Source organism: Triticum urartu, chromosome 4, assembly GCF_003073215.2.
Source record: "Triticum urartu cultivar G1812 chromosome 4, Tu2.1, whole genome shotgun sequence".
Classification (NCBI taxonomy): domain Eukaryota; kingdom Viridiplantae; phylum Streptophyta; class Magnoliopsida; order Poales; family Poaceae; genus Triticum; species Triticum urartu.
Genome location: NC_053025.1, coordinates 498,428,970 through 498,446,078, shown reverse-complemented (window position 1 = coordinate 498,446,078; position 17,109 = coordinate 498,428,970).

Below are 17,109 nucleotides of genomic sequence, written 5' to 3'. Positions count from 1 at the left end.
AAAGTTTCATGCAACTGATTCCAAAACTTTGAGGTAAATTGGGTTCCTCTATCTGATACGATACTCCTCGGAACTCCATGCAAACAAATGATCCTAGTCATGTATATCTTCGCCAACTTAGCACTGGTGTAAGTGGTCTTAACTGGAATAAAATGTGCTACCTTCGTCAAACGATCAACTACTACCCATATCGAATCATATCCTGCTTTCGTCCTGGGTAGTCCTGTGATAAAATCCATGCCTATCTTATCCCACTTCCACTCGGGTATCGGCAATGGTTGTAACAATCCAGCTGGCTTATGATGCTCTGCCTTTACTCTCTGACATACGTCACAAACTGCTACATATGCTGCAATATCCTTCTTCATTCTGGTCCACCAGAATGTTTCCTTCAAATCCAAATACATCTTGGTATTCCCTGGGTGAATCGAATACGGTGAATCATGTGCGTCCTGCAAAATCAACTTCCTGATCTCCGGGTCATTGGGCACGTAAACATGGTCCTCAAACCATAAGGTATCGTGCTCATCCTCATGAAATCCTTTTGCTTTTCTTTGGTCATTCTCTCTTTTATAGAAGCAATCTCCTTGTCAGACTTCTGAGCTTCTCTTATCTTATCCATCAATGTTGACTGAATCTCCAATGCTGCTACATAGCCTCTCGAAACTATTTCCAAACATAGCTCACGAAAGTTTTCTGCTAACTCCTTAGGTACTTCTCCTGTCATTACCATATTGACATGGCTCTTACGGCTCAATGCGTCAGCTACTACATTAGCTTTTCCGGGATGGTAATGCAATCTCATGTCATAATCCTTGATGAGCTCCAACCATCTCCTCTGTCTGAGGTTCAACTCCTTCTGCGTGAAAATGTACTTCAAACTCTTGTGATCCGTGTACACCTCACAATGATTTCCAATGAGGAAATGTCTCCACGTTTTCAATGCATGCACTACGGCTGCTAACTCCAAATCATGTGTGGCATAATTCAACTCATGAGGCTTCAATTGCCGTGAAGCATAAGAAACAACTCTCCCTTCCTTCATAAGCACTGCTCCAAGTCCTCGACGTGAAGCGTCGCAATACACCTCATAATCCTTGGTCTGATCTGGCAAAATCAATACTGGTGAGGTAACCAAACGTTTCTTCAATTCCTGGAAACTAGCCTCACACTCCTCAGTCCATTTGAACTTAGTATCCTTCTTCAACAACTCCGTCATAGGCTTTGCAATCTTTGAAAAATTCTCAATGAATCTCCGGTAGTATCCTCCGAGTCCAAGAAAACTCCGGATCTCTCCAACTGTCGTTGGTGATTCCCATTCGGTTACGGTCGCAACCTTTATGGGGTCAACTGCTATACCTTCTCCGGATATAACGTGTCCGAGGAATCCAACTTCCTTTAACCAAAACTCACATTTGCTCTGATACCATTCTCTGTCGCGACCCGACCCGAATGGATCAAGCGCTCTGTGCTCAGGTGTCATCCCTGGATGAGTAATGCTGACACCACACAGTACATCGAAGGATTTATAGCAGGGTGGCAATCACACACTTATTACATCGTTGTCTCAAAAGAGAACTTATTACAATAAGCATGGCTTAAGGCCATCTAGTGTCGGTAACAGCGGAAGACTTGGAAGATAAATGGGTCCATCAACTCCAACGGCATCACTGAGTATAGAACCCCGACCTAAAAGAACTTACCCGTCGTCTGAAAAGTCTGCAACATGAGAAGTTGCAGCCCGAAAACGGGTCAGCACATGGAATATGCTGGCAAAGTAACACATAGAGAGTAATGGAACGAAACAGCTATACTATATGCATATATGGCTGGTGGAAAGCTCTATGGTTACAGTTTTGCGTAAAGCCAATTTTTCCCTACTGCAAAGGAATAAATTTATTTAACTATCAAGGTGGTTGTGAAACATCGAGAATGGTTGACAGCATTCTCAATCCCAATTAAAAATAATTAAAACCCAACAACATTAATTAGAAGTAACATGTTGAGATTCACATGATATTCAAGTACTAGATACTCAAGTTGTCCATGACCGGGGACACGGCTAATCATGATTAGTTTGTACACTCTGCAGAGGTTTGCGCACTTTTCCCCACAAGACTCGATCGCCTCCGTTGGATTTCTCGCACTACATGGTGTTTGAGAAGACGGATGACCGAGACATAGTCTTTCAGAAGAGCTAGGACCTTACGATCGGGTAGACCGGTACACCTACATCCCCTACATCTGCTAGTCCACCACTGTAAGAGTTCGCACAACTTAGTCAACTATGCCAGAGCCCATAATGGATTGTGGCTGCACACGGAAGTTTCTAGCATGAAAGATCTTATGATCCCTTTGAGCCTGGGTGGCGGTCCAAGAAAACAGGCAAGTCCTGGTAACCCCAGGTGCCTCAATCCACCCAGATGTGTGTTAGGTTGCCACCTTAGATAAACCCTTAATTAACAATCTCACATCTGTCATGGATATCACTCACCCAATCCACGTCTACTAGCATAGCATGGCATAATAAGCAAACGTAGAAGTAACTCCCAAAGGTTTCATAATAATACAGGTGATAGGTACTACCTCATCTACTTCCCATCCCACAGTTTAATTAGATCCTAATCATGCAATGTGAGAGGATTGATCTAATGCAATAAAACTGGGTTGTAGAAAAGGTATGATCAAAGTGTTACTTGCCTTGCTGATGATCCGCGAGACCTAGGGAATCGAAGTAACAGGCGGCGCAATCTGGGTGATCTAATCGCAGACAAACAACAAGCACACAATAAGTACTCATCTAATGCACAGGTAAAACTCGAACAAGAGAACGAACCAGGAAGTACAACTTAAGAACTCCGGTTGCAAAGAAAGAACGAACCGAACAAAGAAACGGAAAACAAACGGCGGAAGAAAACAACTCGGTTCTAGCAAGTTGAAACTAGGTCAAATTATACAGGGGCAAAACTTGTTTAAGTTGGTTAGACAGAACGGCGGTTTCGAAACGAAACTCCAGGCGCTTGAATCACCTGATTCCGATAAACGAGCGAGAAGAAATACTAGAACGAAGATCGGATCTGAGATCACGATCGCGGAATAAATCCGACAGAAAGAAAACGAAGAACGGTTAAACAAACGGACGTTCGTTAACCTAGAAGAATCCGGTGATCACGTTCGTTAGGACGAACGGTCCGGCGAACGGTCCAAATGCAACTAAATCGGAAAAGAAAACGAATCCGATCTAGGGTTTCGGAGAAGAAAACCGATCTAGAAAACGAATCGGAAGAGAAGAAAAGAATCGGAACGATTAGAAGAAAACGATCCGAGGAAAAGAGACGCGGGGCAACCTCCGGCGAGGGGCTCCGGCGGCGGCGTAGGGCGGCGGCGGCGTAGGCAAGGTGCGGCGGCGTGGGTGTGGGGTGGCTTGGGGCTTGGGGCTTGATTTGATGATTTGGAGGGGGGGTGTTGGGGTATTTATATTGGTGAGGGGAGAGGAGACTTGGGGTAGGGGACAAGAAAAAGAGAGGAAAAAGAGTCCTAGAAGAAAAAGGAAAACGGAACAAAGGAAAAGGGGGGGGGCTACCGGCCTTGAGTCCTACTAGGACTCGGCCTAGAGGCGAGGCGAGGCGGCGGCGCTGCCTGCGCCTGGCGCGCGCGCGCAGGGGATGGGGCGGCCGGCTGGCTGGGCCTTTGGCCCGGCTGGCCTGCGGGAGTTCCTTTTTTTAAAATAATTCCGCGCGCAGAAAAACAAAGAAAAAGAAAACTAAACGGACTCCAAAAATACTAAAGTAAATTTTCCCCGACTCCTAAAAATGAGCCGAACAAAATGAACTTTTCTCCGGACCTAAAATGCAATTTTTAAAACACGCATTTTTCCCTATCCAAATAAAATGCAACAAAACTCCGGCAAAACCAAAATTGATCTATTTATTAAATCTTCATTTTTCCTCAATTTTGGGAAAGTCATATTATTCCCTCTCCTATATTTTTGATATCGGAAAAATTATTGAAGATGAAATAAATAAATCAAATGATCCTCTTTTCAAAATTTGAGAAAACTCCCAAATATGAAAATAGCAAAATCTCCAACTCTCTCCGAGGGTCCTTGAGTTGCGTGAAATTTCTAGGATCAACCAAAATGCATGAAAATATGATATGCATGATGATCTAGTGTATAACATACCAAATTGAAAATTTGGGATGTTACAATGATCAAGTCTATCTATGAATAATATTTGAATCTTCTCTGAATTCTTTTATCTATGATTGGTTATCTTTGCAAGTCTCTTCGAATTATCAGTTTGGTTTGGCCTACTAGATTGATCTTTCTTGCAATGGGAGAAGTGCTTAGCTTTGGGTTCAATCTTGCGGTGTCCTTTCCCAGTGACAGTAGGGGCAGCAAGGCACGTATTGTATTGTTGCCATCGAGGATAACAAGATGGAGTTTTCATCATATTTCATGAGTTTATCCCTCTACATCATGTCATCTTGCTTAAGGTGTTACTCTGTTTTCATTAACTTAATATGCTAGATGCATGCTGGATAGCGGTCGATGAGTGGAGTAATAGTAGTAGATGCAGGCAGGAGTCGGTCTACTTGTCTCGGACGTGATGCCTATATACATGATCATACCTAGATATTCTCATAACTATGCTCAATTCTGTCAATTGCTCAACAGTAATTCGTTCACCCACCGTAGAATACTTATGCTCTTGAGAGAAGCCACTAGTGAAACCTATGGCCCCCGGGTCTATCTTCATCATATTAATCTTCCAATACTTAGTTATTTCCTTTGCTTTCTACTTTGCTTTTATTCTAATTTGCATCTTTATCATAAAAATATCAAAAATATTATCTTATCATATCTATCAGATCTCACTCTCGTAAGTGGCCGTGTAGGGATTGACAACCCCTTATCGCGTTGGTTGCGAGGATTTATTTGTTTTGTGCAGGTACGAGGGACTCGCGCGTAGCCTCCTGCTGGATTGATACCTTGGTTCTCAAAAACTGAGGGAAATACTTACGCTACTTTGCTGCATCATCTCTTCCTCTTCGGGGAAAAACCAATGCAGTGCTCAAGAGGTAGCAAGCATCTTCCAGAAGCCTAAGCCAAACATGCCAAATGCTGAGCATGATGAAGCCACTGCCGCAAGATGCTGAATATCCAAAGGAATTCTTTGTTGAAGACCTAGAGTATCTACCCCGCACTATTTATCATATCATCAGGCGAACTCTATGCCTGTCAAAGGACATTCTACGGCAGCCAAGCTTGAAGGCGCAATGAAGACATTGGTTTTCTATATCTTCAATGGCATCAGCTTCAAGGCTCAGGACTTCTTCATCAGGCAATTGGCTGCATCTGGCTCCGATATATTTGGTCTGAAGTTCTATGCTCCATGGGTAATGCGCCTCATCAAGCTTCACTCTGCTATCAACTATCAATCATCTGCGCGCAATCATCTCATATTCTTGCCAGAGGTTGAAGCCATATACCCAGAGCCTGCCAAGGAGCCAATTTATCTTCACAAGCCGATCACCAAAGGTTCACTCAACCTATTGAAGGAGTTCTTGCTGCAACTCGTGTCTATCCTTTGGCTGGAAATACACGTGCACCTCATCATGCCCATACTGAAGCCACTGAAAGCACAATCTCCCAAAGGCCTCGGAAGTGATCTCGTGTTCTCAATGACCGAGAGCTTCTCGTCTCCCTGCATCAAAAACAAGATAAGCATCATGACTGGCTCAAGCATTAGATGCAGAGCCTCTTGGTGGATGTTAATCGCATTTGCAACCTTGCCACCAATAATGCATTTGTCACTCATGAAACCTGTCGGCGGTCATGGAAGAGTCTGACATTGCTGAGCTCTGAAGATGATCTTCAACAGGATGGCTTCACAGAGAGATTCAAGTTTGATTCCACTCCTCCCCGGAACGCTCACTTGCATCGGAATCCCTCACTCGAAGACTCTGACTACTCATCCTCAGTGGCAACTGTCAATGCCAGAGTCATTGATGACGAAGATGATGCTACTTCACCAACTACAATGTCGCCGTGTATCGACACTACACCAAGTTCTTCTGCACCACCGAACCCCAATGATGACCCTGCAGCTTCACCTACTCCTCGTGGGAACGAGTAGAAGCTCTATGTCTTCAAACCTTTTTGGTCCTCACTGACAAAAGGGGGAGAAGCATATGAGTTGATAGTCTTCAAGCGGGTCTTTATGGGTGGATGCTATATTTTTTGGCCAAGTGTTTACAACTCTCGCTTTTGATGCTTTTGGTTCTTTGAGTTGTATCACTTAAACTTGATGGTCGTCTGCTACCTTTCTGTCAACTATGTGATGCAATGATAAATTCCGCACAAAGTCATTTCGCAGACGTCCATTTATCATTATGCATGTCATTATCTTCGTTATATCTTTTCATGCATGATGAATTGTCTTCATAAGTTGAAGAGGATCTCCACAAGTACAACCTGCCATGTGCATTTGCATTCAAAAGCAAAATACTTATATGCACATCTTCAGGGGGAGCCTTTTTCTACTTATGAAGACAATATCTTAATCCTTTAAAATTTCACATACTTTTATCCCCGTTGAAAACTTCAACCAGTTTGTCATCAATCACCAAAAAGGGGGAGATTGTAAGTGCATCTAGTGCCACCTCTAGTTGGTTTTGGAGTATTGACGACAAACCTGGTTGAGGGACTAATGTATTTGTGATAATTGCAGGATAACACAGGTAGTAGTCCCTCATTGATTCGGTTTACCTACCGAAGATGACCCCTAAAAATGTGTGAAGACATTGAAGATAATGGTGGTATGTGAAGATATTCACAACGAAGATTGTGACTCGAGAAGACACTCACGTGAAGACTATGGAGTGCGAAGACATATCTGTTTTGTAGTTTCCTTTTCTTCTTTGTTGAGTCATAGGAACCACCGTACTGTTAAGTGGGGTCCAAGTGAACAAAGTCAAAGTGACTGAAGTGATGCTCAACCAAATCCTAAGTCTTCGAGCGAAGACAATGAGAGCAAATCTTATCCAGAGCTGGATGAGTCAACTTTACTTGTAGCCCAAGTTAAGCTGCCGCGTGTGTTTGAAATCTGACCGTTGGAACACATGTCAGTTCCTTAGTGACACAGGGTCATTTCGGACAAATCAGGTCGGGTTGCCTAGTGGCTATAAATAGCCCACCCCCTACACCATAAATTGGTGGCTGCTCAGAGTTAGTGAGTGACTTTTGTCGTTTGAGAGCAACCCACCTCGAAGCCTTTGAGAGAGAAATCCTTGCGAGGACAAAGCCCCAAACACCCGGAGCCAAAAGAGTGTTAAGCATCACTGAAGTCTTTCTGTCTGCGTGATCTGAAGACTTATTACACTTGAGGACTGTGAATCCTCTAGCCGGTTAGGCGTCGCGTTTTGAGCATCCAAGAGTCATTGTGGATTGCTGGTGAACGAAGTCTGTGAAGGTTTGGAAGTCTACCTTGAAGACTTACCAGCGTGATTGGGCGAGGACTAAGTGTCCTTAGCTCAAGGGGAATAAGGTGAAGACGCGGTCTTCTGAGTTGAATCTCAGCCACCCTAACCAGACGTACAGTTGTCACAGCAACTGGAACTGGTCCAACAAACCCTTTGTCTTCACCAATAAACTGGTTCTATCTCTTCCTTCACTTATTTACAGTTTGCCTCTGTGAAGTCTTTTGCTTGCTTGTCTTATCTGTTTGACTTCACAATGTGACGACTATTGTTTGGCTTCATACCATCTTCCATCTTGATCCTTACTTCCTAGCTGCTAATAGTCTTCATGCTTTAAGCTTCATTACTTGCTTGACTATGGCTTGTCTAGTGTAGTCTACCTTCCGCTGCATGTCAATAGGTTTATTTCTATTGTTTATCTTCGAAACTCCCATGTTCTGAATACTTTCATAAAAATCACCTATTCACCCCCCTCTAGTCGATAACTAGCACTTTCACGGAGCCAGGGGTGGTGAGCTCGGCTATGGCACGGGAGGACCGCGAGGCGTGGGAGCGCCTCGAGGCCGAGGCCGCCGACGAGGACAACATGAAAGAGCTCCGCCGGCAGCACCCGGAGCTCGTGGAGGCTGAGCGGGCGATCTTTGCCGGCGCGGAGGGCGGCGAGGTTATCGCGCTCTCCTCCGATGACGAGGTCGAAGGCGGCGAGGACGGCGGCACGGAGGGCGGCAAGGTTATCGCGCTCTCCTCTGATGACGAGGTCGAAGGCGGCGGCGACGGCGGTGCGGAGGGCGTCGAGGTGGGCCCCGAGGACGAGGAGATCGACGTCGACAAGTGGAGGAGTGCCTTCCCCAATGACCCCGACGACGGTACTGGCCCAGACCCGGCTCGCGGCACCGTACATGATGAGGAAGGATTGGCTTGACCTCTACTTCGACCGAAAGTAGTTTAGCTTAGCTTAAATTTATGTTTTATGTTTGGTTATGCAAAACTATCTATGTTTATGTTTGCATGCATGCTACTTTCGGTTGAACCTGCTTTGAACTTGATCAAATTGAAGTTTACAAACTTAAGTTTAGGGGATCGACTAGAAAAGGCCAAAAATTGCTGGAGTATATATATATATATATATATATATATATATATATATATATGTCCACTAAGGGTTTTAGTCCTTTAACTTTTGAAGGATCTCCTAGAGATGTCCTTATGACTTGTTTATTTCAGTTCTTCACAATGTGATGCTCTATATGTGCAACTATTTGTCGTGCAGTTCAATTTCATCAATAACAATTTCAAAAATACCACTATGAATTATGATATTTGGTTGTTGTTAAGGATATTGCAGTTAACATGCCTTTTAATTTTTCAATTGTTGTTTAGCAACATGCATTGTACTGAATGACTAAATATGCAATCCTAGGCTACATTGTTACCCTAATGTTTTGATGATGTCTAGATATACATGTAATAAAATCTTATATAATGGGATGGATGGAGTGTTGCACTACATCATTTTTCAATTGTTGTTTAGATTCTAATATTAACTTGGTGCTTTTAGGTACATATATCATTGCCAAAGATCCACACTTCGACCCTTTCTGCATATGGGGCAATGAGATACTCATGAACCAGCATCAAGTGAGGAAACTGATAAAGATTGTTATTAAAATGGGTCAAAAGATGTCAATCGAACTATTTGTTTACACTTTATGCAAGACAACAGTGAACTGCAAGATGGTAAGTAAGAACCCTGTAGCCTTCTTTTTACTGCTCGTAATGAGTTGTGTTAGATGACAATATCTGAATCTTTTTTCTTTTGCAGTGGATCCTGAAGCAGTTTACTCAAGATTACCTCTCAAACTACATGATTGGCAGCTGGCCTTCACAAGGGGTTGGACTAGAGTCCTGCATGCCTTCTGCATCTAGGAGAGCACAATAGGGCCATTTCGCTTAACCTTGTTCAACACCTGGAATGTCCGTCGCCTCTTTCTTTACCATCTGTAATAGTACAAGTATAGAACCCTGGTACATCATTCTTTATTTGGTGCTTCTGTAATTCTTAAACATATGTACCTATGAATCGAATAATGCATTGGTTGTTTGAACCTGATGGATATGAATAAAGCTATAGCCTACTTTCAAGTTTAAATTAGGTACAATTTAATATAGAAGCAATTAAATTGGGGCGAAATTATGTTGTGCAGGTCATTACGGCACACACGGTTGGTAAAACACAAATGTTTGCGATATACACCATAATCTAAGATGGTTCACAGAGAGGAAACGTGTGCAAGCATGCACACATTTGCCGTTTGCAAAGCGTGTGTGATGTCAGACACTATCACATACGGTGCGGGAAAACTAAATGTGTGTGATTGTCTACCTATCATACACGGTTTATAATCATGAACTGTTTGTGATGTGCGAGGCATCGTAAAACTCCCGTGCCTAGAATCTGCCTGGAAAACTCCTGTGCCTGGAATCAGTCTGGTTTTACGCAGAACCACAAAACTCCGACTAAGATGGGAATGTGAGCACAAACGATTAGCAAGGATGGAGCGTTTGGGATATTTGAGATATCGAAAACGGTTATATAGGGACAGCTTTATGCATCAAGGCTCCCTATCCCTGACGGTTTCTGGGTCGTGTGGGAAGGACCCCCCTATCGCCCACACTCACTTGGTGGCGGTTCCAAATGCCGTCGCGGAAAGGGGTTAAAACCCGTTTGTTTAGGACCGACGCACACCAGTATTTATATCATATTGCTTGAGTTTATCCCTCTACATCATGTTATCTTGCTTAAAGAGTTACTCTGTTCTTATGAACTTAATGCTCTAGATGCATGCTGGATAGCGATCGATGTCACATCCCTGCTTTTAGTCATGCATTAGGATTGGATGAACATGTGCATCATGTTTAAATTTCTCTTAAACTTGAAATGGGGCCTAATCAACCCCAACACCCCCCCCTGAAAATGCTAATTTCCAACAATTGGAATTTCAATGAACCCAAAATTCCCTTCATAAAAGCCCACCATTTTTGGTCATGACTAAAACCTCTGCCAAAAATGGTCTTGCAATTTATGGAGCCATTCTGGATTTTTAAACAAGCCATATGTATTTGAATTTGGGCATTTTAAATGCTATAAATATTTTAAAGTTCTCAAATAATCTTGTAAGCATTTTTAGGCAGTTGAGAATATTCCCAAATGTGCCTCTGAATATTTTCAGAGTTTTTGGAAATGAAATAGTATTTATTCTATTTCAATACACATAGCAGGAAATAAATAAAAGCAAAACAGAAAAGAGAGAGAGAGAGTTAGACTTACCTGTCGCCCTGGCCTGGCCCAGCCCACTGGCTACCGCCAGTCATCCCTCTCCTCTCGCCAGGAGGACGAGAGGCGCGTGGCCGGTGCCCGCAGCCACACGCCGGCCACCTCCTGCTTCTGCCGACGCTCAGGACGTCGTCTACGAGTGCCACGCACTCTCCCTCGACGTGTCCCCGAGCACCACCGACGTCTTCCTCTTCCTCACGGGCGAGCCACGACGCCTCGGACGCACTGCAACGCCGCTACCGCCATCTTCTTCAACCTCGGTCGCCGAAGATCCCCCTCGCCGCTCCGCTCGCTCGGGTGCTTCCCCGAGCATGCTGAGGCCACCGCTACACTCCCCGTGAGCTCCTTCTCCGTTCCCCTCTCTTTCCTTGCCGTTTTCCCCCTTGAACTGCAGGCTCCGTTGAGCCCGAGAGCTTGGCTCCGCCGGCCATGCCGCCGCCGTGGCCACCGTTACCTATAGCCGCAGCTGAGCGTGTCACCGTGCTTAGTGCACCCCCAGGAGGCCGTAGCACCCCTCTGCGCCCCCTGCCTTGCCTCCTAACGTCGTTTCCGTGCACGCCCAAACTCCGGCCGCCGCCTGGCTCGACGCCGGCGTCATTTCCGGCCTCCCCGAGCTCCACTTCCACCACCAAACGCCGCGGCTTGCCCCCAGCTACTCGTAGGACCAAACCGCAGTTGATTTGGTCGACTGTGGGCAAAACCCGAGCCCCTCCGCCGCGTCTGTCGTCGCCGGTGTCATGCCGCCGACGAGTTGACCATGTTTTGACCATGGACTGGTGTGTGGGCCCAGGTTGACTTCCCCCCTGAGCCTATGACAGGTGGGGCCGACCTGTTAATTAGTTTAGGATTAGTGTTAACTAATTTTAGTTAGTTTAGGTCACTGACATGTGGGCCCAGACCCCACTGACAGTTAATTAGTACTAACTTAATCCTATTAGTTAGCTGAGTCACTGACAGACAGGGCCCACCAGTCAGGTTTGACTGGCCCTGGCGCCATTGACTCGCTGACGTCACAGTGACGCAGTGCTGACGCAATTATTCATTTTCTGGATTTATTTTTATATAGGAAATTCCAGAAAATAGCCAAAACTTCTAAAAATCATTGAAATTAATCTGTAACTCCAAATGAAAAGATTTATATATGAATTTTGATCAGAAAAATTCAATCTATTCATTGGTAATGGTTTCATGCATGACAAAACAAGATAACCTTGCTGTTTAAGCAAAATAATATAATGCACTAATATGGCTATGTTAAGTGAACTAACATTTGAATCTTTGATTCAAATGAGTTCATTCCTTTCTGTTTTAGCTTGCATTAGGCCAAGACACATTCATATTGCCATGTCATAGCATGCATCATATTGTTGCATATCGTCATGTATTGATTATGTTCGGTGTGTCTTTCGTGGTAGGCTCTGCCTCCGAGGATAACCCCGAATATCCGCCTGAAGGGCATTTTTAGGCAGTTGAGAATATTCCCAAATGTGCCTCTGAATATTTTCAGAGTTTTTGGAAATGAAATAGTATTTATTCTATTTCAATACACATAGCAGGAAATAAATAAAAGCAAAACAGAAAAGAGAGAGAGAGTTAGACTTACCTGTCGCCCTGGCCTGGCCCAGCCCACTGGCTACCGCCAATCATCCCTCTCCTCTCGCCAGGAGGACGAGAGGCGCGTGGCCGGCGCCCGCAGCCACACGCCGGCCACCTCCTGCTTTTGCCGACGCCCAGGACGTCGTCTACGAGTGCCACGCACTCTCCCTCGCCCCCCTCTCACTTTCCCCACTCTCCCCGTGCCCCTCTCCCTCCTCTGGCTCTCTCCCCATTCCCTCCCGAGAGGAACTTGTCGCCACCCTCGCCGTTCACCGCGGCCATCGACCCCCTCTCGTCTCTTCGACGTGTCCCCGAGCACCACCGACGTCTTCCTCTTCCTCACGGGCGAGCCACGACGCCTCAGACGCACTGCAACGCCGCTACCTCCATCTTCTTCAACCTTGGTCGCCGGAGATCCCCCTCGCCGCTCCGCTCGCTCCGGTGCTTCCCTGAGCACGCTGAGGCCACCGCTACACTCCCCGTGAGCTCCTTCTCCGTTCCCCTCTCTTTCCTTGTCGTTTTCTCCCTCGAACCGCGGGCTCCGTTGAGCCCGAGAGCTTGGCTCTGCCGGCCATGCCGCCGCCGTGGCCACTGTCACCTATAGCCGCAGCTGAGCATGTCGCCGTGCTCAGTGCACCCCCAGGAGGCCGTAGCACCCCTCTGCGCCCCCTGCCGTGCCTCCTAACGTCGTTTCCATGCACGCCCGAACTCCGGCCGCCGCCTGGCTCGACGCCGGCGTCGTTTTCGGCCTCCCCGAGCTCCACTTCCACCACCAAATGCCGCGGCTTGCCCCCAGCTACTCGTAGGACCAAACCGCAGTCGATTTGGTCGACTGTGGGCAAAACCCGAGCCCCTCCGCCGCGTCTGTCGTCGTCGGCGTCAAGCCGCCGGCGAGTTGACCATGTTTTGACCGTGGACTGACGTGTGGGCCCAGGTTGACTTCCCCCCTGAGCCTATGACAGGTGGGGCCGACCTGTTAATTAGTTTAGGATTAGTGTTAACTAATTTTAGTTAGTTTAGGTCACTGACATGTGGGCCCAGGCCCCACTAATAGTTAATTAGTACTAACTTAATCCTGTTAGTTAGCTGAGTCACTGACAGACAGGGCCCACCAGTCAGGTTTGACTGGCCCTGGTGCCTTTGACTCGCTGACGTCACAGTGACGCAGTGCTGACGCAATTATTCATTTTCTGGATTTATTTTTATATAGGAAATTCCAGAAAATAGCCAAAACTTCTAAAAATCATAGAAATTAATCTGTAACTCCAAATGAAAAGATTTATATATGAATTTTGATCAGAAAAATTAAATCTATCCATTGGTAATGGTTTCATGCATGACAAAACAAGATAACCATGCTGTTTAAGCAAAATAAGATAATGCACTAATATGGCTATGTTAAGTGAACTAACATCTAAATCTTTGATTCAAATGAGTTCATTCCTTTCTGTTTTAGCTTGCATTAGGCCAAGACACATTCATATTGCCATGTCATAGCATGCATCATATTGTTGCATATCGTCATGTATTGATTATGTTCGGTGTGTCTTTCGTGGTAGGTTCTGCCTCCGAGGATAACCCCGAATATCCGTCTGAAGGGCAGTACCCTACTACCACTACATCAGGCAAGCAGCCCCATTGATCATATCGATACAATCCCATGTTCTCGCCTCTGCTCTCATTTACTGCATTAAGACAACATCGTTTCAAACTGCTGTGTGCTATGGTAGTTGAACCCTTATCCTCTGCATGACCTGTCATTGCCACAGTAACTAGATGAAACCCACTAGCATGTGTAGGAGTTGATTGACCCATGTATGTGTTTTCCTACCTTGCTATGCGTGCTATGCTTAGAGTTGTGTCAGGTATGGTTCATCTGGTGATGGGCTAGAGTGAAATGATTATGTGATGTGAGGAATGTGTTGAACATGTTTTGGTAAAGGTATCGATGAGAGGCCATGTAGGAGTACATGGTGGGTTGTTTCATTGAGGCGGTCCATAAGAACTGAGATCTGTATGCGTGATTTAAGATTCAGCTACTACCACACGTTGGTCCCTGAAATATGACCCCGCTCGACTTACTGACCCCTCTCGCCCTCTGTCCAGGAGTTGCAACTAGTTTCTGGTGTTTGTAGGTTATGTGTTGGCGGCTGTGCATAGCGCTGACCCTAGGGGTGGGCTATGATGCGGTAGATACACTGTGGCCGGGTATGCCGGGCGCCCGTTTGGCGTCTCGGGACTCTGTACACATCGTTTGGGGCCTTTGAGGACACCCCGGCCGGATTTCCTTGCGGATGGAACCTGAATAGGCGATAAACCTGGACTAGAGACTTGTGCGGTTAGTCAGGTCGTGGTCTACACCCACGTCGGTTTTCGCTTGAAGTCTGCCGAGCACATGCCGTGTGCAGACGCTAAGTGGTGGAAACATGTGTGATGAAGTACACCCCTGCAGGGTATAAACCTACTCGAATAGCCGCGTCCGCGGTAAAGGACTACTTGGTTGCCTATACAGTTCATAGACAAGTTAATGGATACTACTAAAAGACTCAAGATAAGTGTGAGTACGGAGGATGGCCCTCTCGTAGGATGACGAGGGAGGATCCCTGGTGGAGTATTGTGTTGGTGATTAGCGGACTCGTGTGTGAAAACTATTTTACTAGTGGAGTCTCGTAGGATAGCTTAGCCAAGAGTCAAAGCTGGCTTGCTGCAATAACTCCACCACCTTCTTGAGAATGAGCATGTATAGTAGGTTCTGATGTAAGACTTGCTGAGTACCTTTGTACTCATGTTTGCTTAATTACTATTTTCAGACGACAACACCGCCCCCTCCGATGGGTTCTACGTAGACCTTGATGTCGACGAGTGACTAGCCACCCAGATGGTGATCCTGGCCATGGAGGGCCCTATGTAGATAGACAGGCTTCGAGAAGCCTTCTTTCTTTCTAGTGTCTGTACTCAGACTATTTGCTTCCGCATGTGCTTGTATGCTTGTATGACTTGAGTGTCGGGTCATGTGACCCCTACCTGTATGAACATGTTATGTATGGCTCTCTGGAGCCTTTAAATAAAGTGCTGGAGTTGTAGAGTTTTGCTGTGATGCCATGTTGTATTTACACATATCGAGCATATTGTGTGTATGATTGAAATGATTGGTATGTGTGGGATCCGACAATCTATTTGTTTATCCTTGGCTGCCTTTCTTATGGGGAAATGTAGTCTAGTGTTCCTTGAGCCATAGTAGTCCGCTACAGCCCAGTTCACCGGAGTCCTGCTAGCCTAGCACTACTGCTCAGGACACTTGACTGGCCGGCATGTGTTTCACTTTGTTCCTATGTCTGTCCCTTCGGGGAAATGTCACGCGGTGACATCCGGAGTCCTGCCTAGCCTGCTACAGCCCGGGTTCCCCGGAGTCCTGTTAGCCCAGTGCTACAGCCCGGATTCACTCGCTGATGACCGACATGCTCGATGTGATTCATGTATGCCTGTCTCCATAGGTCTGTGCCGCTTTGGGTTCATGACTAGCCATGTCGTCCCGGGTTCTCTGTCATATGGATGCTAGCGACACTATCATATACATGAGCCAAAAGGCGCAAACGGTCCCGGGCCATGGTAAGGCGACACCCGTGGGGATACCGTGCGTGAGGCCGCAATGTGATATGAGGTGTTACCGGCTAGATCGATGTGACTTGGAATCGGGGTCCTGACAATCGATGTGTGGAGTAATAGTAGTAGATGCAGAATCGTTTCGATCTATTTGACACGGACGTGATGCCTATATTCATGATCATTGCCTTAGATATCTTCATAACTATGCGCTTTTCTATCAATTGCTCGGCAATAGTTTGTTCACCCCCCGGGTCTCTTTCTTATTATATCGCATCTATTTTATTTACATCGCATCTCGTTTATTATTTTGCAATCTTTCCTTTCCAATCTATATAACAAAAATACCAAAAATATTTATTTTACTATCCCTATCAGATCTCACTTTTGCAAGTGACCATGAAGGGATTGACAACCCCTTTATTGCGTTGGTTGCGAGGTTCTTGATTGTTTGTGCAGGTAGTAGGTGACTTGTGCGTTGTCTCCTACTGGATTGATACCTTGGTTCTCAAAAACTGAGGGAAATACTTACGCTACTTTGCTGCATAACCCTTTCCTCTTCAAGGGAAAACCAACGCATGCTCAAGAGGTAGCAATCACATCATGTCTTGACTATATCACATCACAACATGCCCTGCAAAAACAAGTTAGACGTCCTCTACTTTGTTGTTGCAAGTTTTACGTGGCTGCTACAGGCTTCTAGCAAGAACCGTTCTTACCTACGCATCAAACCACATTGGTGCTTCATCAAGTTTGTTGTTTTAACCTTCTTCAAGGACCGGCTACAGTCAAATTCAATTCAACTAAAGTAGGAGAAATAGACACCCGCCAGCCACCTTTATGCAAAACTAGTTGCATGTCTGTCGGTGGAACTGGTCTCATGTGCATGGACATGTAAGGTTGGTACGGGCTGCTTCATCCCACAATACCGCTGAATCAAAATAAGACGTTGGTGGTAAGCAGTATGACTATCACGACCAACAACTCTTTGTGTTCTACTCATGCATATCATCTACGCATAGACCTGGCTCATGATGCCACCGTTGGGAAACGTTGCATGGAAAACAAAAAAATCTACGCACACGCAAATATCT